This window comes from Pteropus alecto, unplaced genomic scaffold (assembly GCF_000325575.1).
Source record: "Pteropus alecto unplaced genomic scaffold, ASM32557v1 scaffold60, whole genome shotgun sequence".
Lineage (NCBI taxonomy): Eukaryota > Metazoa > Chordata > Mammalia > Chiroptera > Pteropodidae > Pteropus > Pteropus alecto.
In genome coordinates, this window is record NW_006430726.1 from 4,067,461 (window position 1) to 4,076,877 (window position 9,417).

The 9,417-nt window shown below is 45.8% G+C and overlaps 1 protein-coding gene across 10 annotated transcripts in view; it reads left to right on the plus strand.

Moving 5' to 3' along the window:
- ZNF592 (zinc finger protein 592) overlaps positions 1-9,417 on the plus strand; it is a 41,691-nt gene that overhangs the window by 3,631 nt on the left and 28,643 nt on the right. For 2 of the 10 annotated variants that reach the window (XM_025049926.1, XM_025049952.1), the window contains exons 1-2: positions 50-2,185; positions 7,454-7,611. The gene's annotated coding sequence lies outside the window, so the exon portion shown is untranslated. Of the gene's footprint in view, positions 1-49; positions 2,186-7,453; positions 7,646-8,096; positions 8,219-9,417 lie in introns of those variants that run through there. The other 8 variants (XM_025049943.1, XM_025049931.1, XM_025049933.1 and 5 more) reach the window with 8 other exon arrangements.

The window sequence follows — 9,417 nt, forward strand, 5'->3', positions numbered from 1 at the left end:
GGGGCACTTTCCTGTTGGATTGTAATCTTCGTGAGCTTTGAGCTTCCTCTTGCATTCTTTCTGCTTCAGCCACACCGGGGAAGAGTGGTGGACCCTCTAAAGTTTTGAATCTGTATGTTTCTACAGTGAAAAATAAAATCCAAATACATCAACCTAGATTGTGGATTAATTACTTTTTTTTAAAAACTCTAAAATTCACTACTCAAGAATATTCATATAAGACGTGTAGGAATTATGGTAAGGTATGCGAAGGAAATAAAACTAATTGGTAAATTCTACAACCTGCAGCTACTGTCAGCACTTTAATATTTAGTGTTTGTATTAGACCTTTATCTCCAGCTCTATCTTCTTATGTAAGTTTTTTTTTTTTTTTTTTTTTTTAAACATTTACTTTTCCTACAAGAATAGGAACATCCTGAACAGGAAAGAGTTCTGAGTACTGACATCTGTGAGGCGGAGCAGTTGCATACACCCCAAATCTGTGTGCTTTCATTTGTGGGCATCTGGACCAGTGTTCTCCCCTTCATGCTCTAGGAGTGTAGGGTGTGATATCTATTAGCTAATTACTTTGGAGAAATGTTGTCAGGGGATCAGAGTGTTGCTTCATCCAAACATTCACTTTTTAGTTGACAGCGAGAAGTGTGTATGTGTGTGTTGAGATGACATAGCTTATCTTTTCTATGACTCCAGGAAAAGTTAATGAACACTTTTCAAGTTTGGTGTCACCACAGAATCATTTCTCGACCTGTTAGCAATATAGGCTGTCCTTGTTCACTGTGCGACTTTCAGTAAATCCTTTACTTTCTCCATTTCAGATTCTGAAGGTGTTTTATCAAGAGGTAATGGTGGTCCCCTTCCTCTCATTAACACATTACAGGAGTTGTAAAGGATGATGAATTCTGCATACGTGATTGGTTGTGGAAAGACTGCCACAATGTTGAGTGAAAAAAATAGTATGTCTGCCGCACAGATGAACTCCTAGACTCTAATCTGTGTGTGCCAGGCAGGGTGTCTGTATGACTGTTATTTCTGCTTGTGAGAGCTTCAGAATTATTGGAGCCCCCTGAAAATTTTTTGAATAGTCCAGAGGTGGCATTAAGGGTCTTATGCAAAAACAAATCCACAGAGCTATACCCCAAGTTTAACTCAGAATAGCTCGCTTGCTCTGCAGAACAGAATGCACTGTGAAATTTCTTACATTTGGGTAGTGGGATTGGGTGGTTTTTACTATTTTCTTTATATTTTTCCTATCATGAATTTTCTATAGGCTTACAGAAAACATTTTTACTAAAACAAATAACCAATATATCTATTTTCATTTTGGAGACAAAACATTGACTGCCCAGAAGCAAAAACTCAAACTGCCAAGAACTATGTCCCTATGGAAGACCGTGCTGCTGGGAGCTGGCCACCTCTCCTCGGTCATACCTCAAAGAAGATGCCTTTGTTTTATGTGCAGTAGACACAGCTCTTCTGGACAGGTGCATTAGGCTGAGACTCTGACTGCAGTCGGCTCTGGAGCAAGACGCAGAGAGCCAATGAGTAGAGTTGAACTTGGCTTCTAGTTTTGTTTGTTCGGTGTTTTCTTTAAGAATGCTTTTAGAAAAGAGTGGTTAAAGAAATCTCTCCTTTTGGGCGTGCCCCTGGGCCTTCTCCCACAGACCACAGGGCTCAGTCTCCTGCACATCAGCATGGAAGATGCTAGAGGCCTTGGCATTACAATCTGGGGATCATGGTCCTCTAAAGAGAGGGAGTTCTTGTGTGTAAGCCTCATGTGCATTCCTGGGATTTTCCCCCTTCAAGGGGCTCTGCCTGTCCTATAGGTAAGGTGGGGGGCCCCTCTTTCTCCATACCCACCCAGTCTTTGGGCATAGAAATATTTTACCCACACTGCCCCTGGCCAGCTGGAGCTGCACGTGGACTGTGGGCTGGCTCTGGCTCTGCTTTTACTCCCCAGGTTTGCTGCTTTTGACAGCATTCCATTCCTGCATTTCTTTCTACCAATGCAGTTCCTGAAGTTGAGGCTATTCCTTTAACAGGTAGAAGAGCAGAGTGAGACCGGAGAGAGGAGACTTAAAGGTGATGTCCACTGTTACTGCAAGCCTCTTGGAGCTGTTCCAGGGCCCGCAAACACATCTGACTGAGGCAGAACTTTGGCATTTTCTGAGGAAAAGAGAGCCCAGGGGTGGGTAGCAAGCAGCTATTCAGCTTCTTCCGGGGCTTGGCGCAGCTGAGACCCTGGTCCACGTGGGCCCGGGCTGCTCGCTGCCTTTTGCCTCGTTAGAAGGACTCTCCAGACCTGACCTGAACTGGCTGAGGTTGTAGGAACTGCTTCACTGTCGGGTATTTCAGTAAGGCTACACATCTTCAGGCCCATTATTCTTAATTAGAATATTTACTTGTATCGAAGATCTATATTGAAGCCTTTTTGCAACCTGGCCATCACCGATCAGTAATCTACAGTTGCTTATGAAAGGTCCACCCTGGGCCCTCTGCAGAGCTGGATGCGGGGCAGAAAAGAATCATGTAAGATGAACTTTGCCCTCAAGGAGTTTCCGCACTGAAAGCAATTAGAGAACATTCTCTTCCAGACCAGAGGTGTCTGAAGGGGGATTTTCTTCCTGAGGGTGGTAGTATTTACTTTCACATGGGTCACCCCCTGAGGTGGCTGGGGTTACCTCTGGGGAACATGCTCTGATACTCAAAATGGATTGGATGGCCATTTGGGAGGAGGGAGGTGGTGGCAAGGATGTAATCTCATCTTTCATTACTTCACTTGTCTCCCCTTGACACTGCTTCTCTAAGCACCTGAGCGTTAGGGGAAGGTAGCCACCCTGTCCACAAAATACGAACTTCAGTGCCTGTCATGCCACCATTATAGCTCCATTCCTCTGAGTCTGAGTCTGTTGCATTTTCACTTAGTGTCCACTTTTAAAATATTTACACCCCCAGGAGAGGTCAGACTCTTAGTAGTTCATCACCAAACTGTAGCTTTTAATTATCAAGAATTAATTAAGTCAACTGAGAGAAAGACTGGGACCCAGACAGGCACTTGGGGGCAAGAGTGTCCAAAGGGACACACTTCTGCAGAGTGGGAGGGAAGTGAGGGGAGCTGCAGGCGGATGCTGCTGAGCCCCCCTCATTGCCGACTTGGGGGCCACGCTGGTTGGGGCATAGGGGACAATATGGCTTGGCACTGGTACAGAGGGCTTTGAGGCAGAGGGGGAATTTGAGTTGAGTCTTAAACGGTTGGGACAATTGCTTTTTCCTTCATTTAAGACTATATGCTCAGTTTAGAAACTTTTGGAACATTCAAGTAGAAAACAAATCCCTCATAACTTCATGGGTCCCCAGCCCCCGGGGTTTGGACCTCTTAAGTCCTCACAGGTCTGTGGCCTCTGAAAAACTGGGAGACACAGCAAGAGGCAAGCGGCGGGCAAGCACGCGAAGCTTCATCTGTGTCTGCAGCCACTCCCCAGTGCTAGCATCACCACCTCAGATCCACCTAAGGTCATCAGGCATTAGATCTTCACGGGACCACCGGTCCCTGAGGCCCAAAAGGTTGGGGATTGCTATCCTAGATTACGGAGATTCTCAGAAGCCTGGCCCGAGTCAAGGGTTGGAGCTGGTGTAGGCTGTAGGGGACTCTTTTAGGTTTGTGAGCAGAGTAAGAGACCTGATGCAAGTTGTATTTGGGGAAGATCGGTCTTAATATGACCGTGGGGAGAGACTGGAGGTGGTGAGTAACAAGGACATGGACGACAGCGTAAAGTGGGACAGAAGACATCAGCGAGACTTGGTTGTGGCGGGATGCTCCCCAACTGCTGTGTGGTGGCCGTGACCAAGGTTTCCAGTCTCCTGGCCTGGTAGAGTTTAAAGTTTTGTCAGTGGCTTCCAGTAAGTTTTGGAAGCAGGTGGGGTGTAAGTGAGAGGAAGGGAGGAAAGGGTTCTCCTCAGGTTCGTGGGTCAGGGGTGAGTGTGTGGTCAGACCCCGCACTGGGCCTGCATGTCGCAGACTGTGATCCAGGCTGGGAGCCCGTCTGTTCTTTCTGTTCTGTCCGAGAGTAGCTGTCACTGCTCCTAGGCTTTCTTCCAAACCCACACACACACACCAGGGTGATGTCTGAAATCCATGTTCTTGATCACCTTTCAACCCAATTTTCTGTCTCCAAAGTTTTAACTGTTTCTCAGAACAGATTGTCTTTGACTCACAAACTCATTTGGATTGGATTAATTGACTGGGAATACTTATTTCTAAAAGGTTTCTCTTTCATCAGGCTTTTAGCCTGTTTTTAAAAAGACTTTTGCCAAGACGAGATTAGTAGAGAAGTGATTTTTGTATAATCAGTCTCTATGATCTTTTGGTACAAGTTATGTTTTGAGATTGGTGTTCCTGATGTGTTCATTTCTAGAATAAATATCCGAATGCCTGCTATGTGCGGGGTACTATTCTAGGCGTTGGGAATATAACAGTGAACAAAATAAACAAAATATTACCTTCGTGGAGCTCCTATTCCAGTGTGTGTGAGCTTGTAGACAATAAACAAGTAAAATATAAAGCATGAAAGATGGCAAAAAAAAAAAAAATAGTATGGAGAAGAAACAAAGCAGGGATGGAGGACAGGGAGGTTTGATGGGGAGAGAAGTCGGAGAAATCTCACTGCTAAAAAGACATTTGAGCAGAGATCCAAGGGAGGAGACGTCAAAGTGGAGAGAAAAGCAAGAGAAAAGGTCCTGGAGACCAGAGAATGCTTGAGCAATTAATTTACGGAACAGCAAGGAAGTCAGTGTGGCTGGGGTGGGAGTGAGGAGGGGGAAAGTGGGCAGAGGAGGCCCTGGCGTCCCAACTAGGCTTGAAGTCCTGGTGGGTTCCTGAGTGACATGGGAGCCTGTGGGGCTGTGCAGAGCACAGTGGGCTCCACCTCTTTTGGGACAGTTGCCCTGGCTGCTGGGGATGGCAGCAGGGGCTTGTGCAGCGGTTCTCAGCCATAGTGGACATCAGAGTCTGAGTCATCTGAGAGCCTCTCCCAGGACAGCTGCTTGGGCCACCCAGGACTCCAGGGTCAGCTGGAGCACAGGTGTGACTTCTCGAACTCACTTAATGCGCTTGTTTGCTAGTGACTGGCTAACTGTCACAGCTTCAGATTCTTGGGGCCCACTCCACTCTTGAGTCAGTTTCCAGGTGGGCCCACAAGTCTGCATTGTTAAGCTTTTTGGGTGATTTTTGAGGCCAGTGGTCCCTGGTTTAAAGACTGGTTTTCAACCCCGGATAGCATCAGTGACCCAGCTGTTTGTTTGTTTGTTTTAACATCTGACCCCTGAAAATTCCTATTTAATTGGTCCGAGTTGGAGTTAGGCACTAGTATTGCTCCCCAGATGTTTCTGATGTGCATGTAGGGCTAGAAGCACTGGTCGGACAGTTCAGTAAGCCCTATGCCTGGTATTCGATGGAGAGGTTTGAATGGGTAACTGTGAGTAGGAGACTTAGCCCCCCGGGAAGGCTGAGGCAGGGCCCATCCCCTTGCCAGGAATAGCAGGAGTCTGTCGCAGCAGTGGAAACTCTTTTCAGTTTATGTACTTTATCTCGTTTCATTACCTCACCTCTCTGGGCCTTCACTTCCTTGCCGTAGAGTCAGTGGCTTAAATTTAATGGTTTCCTAGGGTCTCTTTGAGTCTGACAGTTCTTAATCTTTCTGGTGCTGGAAGAACCTCTAATCTAGAACAGTGTTCTAGGACACCGTTTTCCAGTCCTAAGGTGTGTCATCATTACGGCAAAGGCTGGACCCACTGTCTCAGTACCAAAATGAAGGAAAATGTGGGTCACATACAGTAACACCTTGGGAAGATGAGGGTTTTGGGAAATCGAAGATGTGAAATCTGACCTCCCAGTTCAGAGTCCTGAGTGGAAGGGCTGCTCGACCCTTGGAGGCAGGTGGGAGCCTGAGTGCTGCTGCCCGCTGGCAAGTTCATTGTCAAGTGCGGATAGTGTTTTATAAACTGTAAAGCTCCTGCGAATCCGAGCGAGCATATGTGGTAGGGTAACCTGGCAGAAGTGGTCAGCCTGGGTCAGGGTCAGTGAAGCCTGGTGCTCAGATGAGCCAGCCCCTCTCTGTAGCCAAACTGTGTAACTGGGTAGGAGAGACAGTCTGAATAACCCAGCAGAATCCAGTGGCTGCAGGAACCGAGGTTAAGTTGGAATAAATCACTGGGCACGCTCATTAGAGGGGCTCAGAGGTAACTCAGGACATCGGATCTGAGACACCCTTACCCCTACCTGGTCTCTGACTTCTGTCATTGTTTGGACACACAGTGTCTGCTTGTTAGTTTATATTTTGAAATGTGAAGGTCCAAATAAGAAAAGAAAAAACTTTGGGGAAAAAAACCTTTCTCTATTTCTGTTCTGTAGAATTGGGATAATGAATTTTCTTCATTCACTTCTAGGTTTTTCCATTAATATTGTCTGTACCTCTATTTAGAATTCAAACTAAATGCTAGTCTGTCAGAGTTAAGACAAAAATGAAGTTAAGTGAGGGGATACAGGATTAGAGTGAGAGTGAGCAGAATTAGAAATGAGGCTTTTTATTCTGTCATTTGTGGGTACATGTACCTGATGGACCATTAACCAGTTTCCCCACAATGGCCAATTAAATCGGAATCTCAGGGCTGGTGGCCAAGCTCTAGTAGTTTCTAAAGGGCCTGAGGAGATTCCGATGTTCAGGTACAGTTGAAGACCACCTGGTTTTAAAAATGGGTTCTTCTCGCTTTTCCTTGGTGGTGTTCTCCTTCCCTGCTCGGTGCTGTTTCTTCTCTGCCTCTCCCCACCTGTGACTTTTCCCTGCGTACTTGCCCTCGTGTCCACTCCTTGACCTTGTACTTCCTCTGCTTCAGCAGGCCTCTGAGCACTGGAGGGTGAGCTGTGTGAAGGGGTCATAGACCCTTACTTTGTCCCTGTCCCCTGTGCATGCTCTGAATCAGCCTGATGCTTAGGGATTTAGCAGTTTGCAGGTGCACTCTGAAAATTTTTAGGTAAAGCTCACTGGCCACTGAAGTTGGTGGCATAATACTTAACAAATGTGTTTGCTATGTTTAAGACAGTGTTGTAAGAGCTTTACAAATATTGACTCATTTAATCCCTATAATATCCATTATACATACGAGGACACAGGTGAAGAAACCTGCCTGAGGTTACATGGCTAGAAAGTAGTAGAACTGGGATTTGAACTGAGGGGTCCAGTCCGCACTCTGAAGCACCACACTGTGATGGGGGAAGGAGGGAATGTCTGGGGCTGGGACAGGCTTTGTCTTTGACTACATTTGGGACCTGTGTTGAATTTATATTGGAGGCTTTTTTCAGAGTCTGACTTATACTATTATTATTACTATTATTATTTTATCTTACTTTAACATTTACCTTCAGGCCTATTAAGAAACATTTTTTTTTTTCTTTCCTTAGGTGGTATTTGGACACTAGATCATGTGCCTAGGTAGCAGTTACTCCTTTCTCCACAGCTCTGCGCCCCTGGCAACACTCCCCACGCCCTGGTATTGAGATCCTCGCTGGACGATGTCTAGGCTGACCTGAGCTGGCCTTGAAGAGCCGAGAATTTGGACGCAAGTGATTTTTTTGTTTTGTTCTTGTTCTTTGGTAGTTATTATTATTTTTTTGATTGTGGTAACATATGTAACAGAATTGACCTCTTTAAGCACTTTTCGGTGTGGAGTTCGGTGGCATTAATACATTCGCATTCTCGTGCCCCATCACCACCATCCACCTCCGTAACCTGTTCATCTTCCCAAACTGAAACTCTGTGCCCCTTAAACACGAACTCCCGTTGCCCTCCACCCGCCCCCTGGTTGCCTTCATTCTATTTTCCGTTTCAATGAATTTGACCACCGTAGGTACCTCCTATAAGTGGAATCATGCAGGATTTGTTTTTTGTTTCTGTTTTTGTTTTGTATCTAGCTTATTTCACTGAGCATACTGTCCTCCAGGTTCATGCACATTGTGGCCTCTGTCAGAACTTCCTCTTTAAGGTTGAATAATATTCCATTGTATAGTTATAGCACACCATGTTTACCCATTCATTTGTTGATAGACACAGGTTGCTTCCACCTTTTGACTATTGTGAATAATGCTGCTGTGAATACGGTCTGCAAATACCTCGGAGATCCTGTTCTTTTAGATCTATACCTAGAAGTGCAATTGCTAGATCATATGGTAATTTTATTTATTTATTTATTTTTGAGGAACAATCATACTGTTTTCCATAGTGTCTGTACCATTTAACATTCCCACCAGCAATGAATGGGGATTCCAATTTTTCCACATCCTCACTAACACTTGTTATTTTCTGTTTTTTGTTTGTTTGTTTGTTTTTAATTTTTTGGATAATAACATTCTAATGGGCATGACCTTGCGATTATTGAGTTGGACCCACAGAGTCTGCTAAACAAGGGTGTGGTGCCCATTGTGCTGAAATGCACAAATGTAGAGAAAATAATATGATAAACCTCCATGTACCCCTGATCCAGATCAACAGTTACCAATCCATGGCCAGTCCTGTTTCATTTACATACTCCCTCGCTGCTCTCTTCTCCGTGGCCTGTATAATTTTGAGGCAAATCCCAGACATACAGCATTTTATCTGTAAACATTTTACCACGTGTCTTAAAAACATAAAGGCTTTTAATATTTCATTTTGTCTGATGGTAGAAGGGCACATAGGGCTGTTCTTTGGACATATTATTCCCTATCATTCCCTTGGGTCACCGAGGACATAATAGTGGGCATACGTGTGGACACCCAGATGTCGCATCCATCCCCTTTCTGGACTGTTGGCGAAAGGCTGCCTTGGCTGGGGCCCTGTTTCCTTGTGGAAGGCTGACTGCCCTTAGGTCTGAGCAGCCATCATGAAAGAGCACACCCACATCGCTGTTGAGAGGGGAGAGAGAGAAGAGGGAGGAAGAGGAGAATGAGGAAGAGCATGGAGAGAGATGGGGAGGGAGGGGCATGGACTAAGGGATGGGGCTCAGGGATGGATGGGAAGGAGAAGAGCGTGCGTGTCTGTGTATGTGTGTCTGAGAGAGAGAGAAAGAGAAGCGAGAGACTACACCTGGGAGAGAAACTCTTTGCCGGGCCCTTATCCACCAGTCCCGAAACTCCTGTAGTCATCTAAGGGAACCACAGAGAGACCCCAAGACTAACAGCATGTTCCTTGTGTCCCCTCAAACCTTTTGCTCTTGGAATCTTAGGGAATGGAGTTTGCCTGTGCTGCATGAGACTAATGGCACACTCTGGGCCACCAAACACATGGACGCCAGAGGTGGGGAAGGAATGATCCAGTGAAACGGTCACTTACTTTTTTCTGGGGCCCTTTGGTCAGGGAGTGGAGGCTTGGCTCCAGAAGGTCTGAGGCT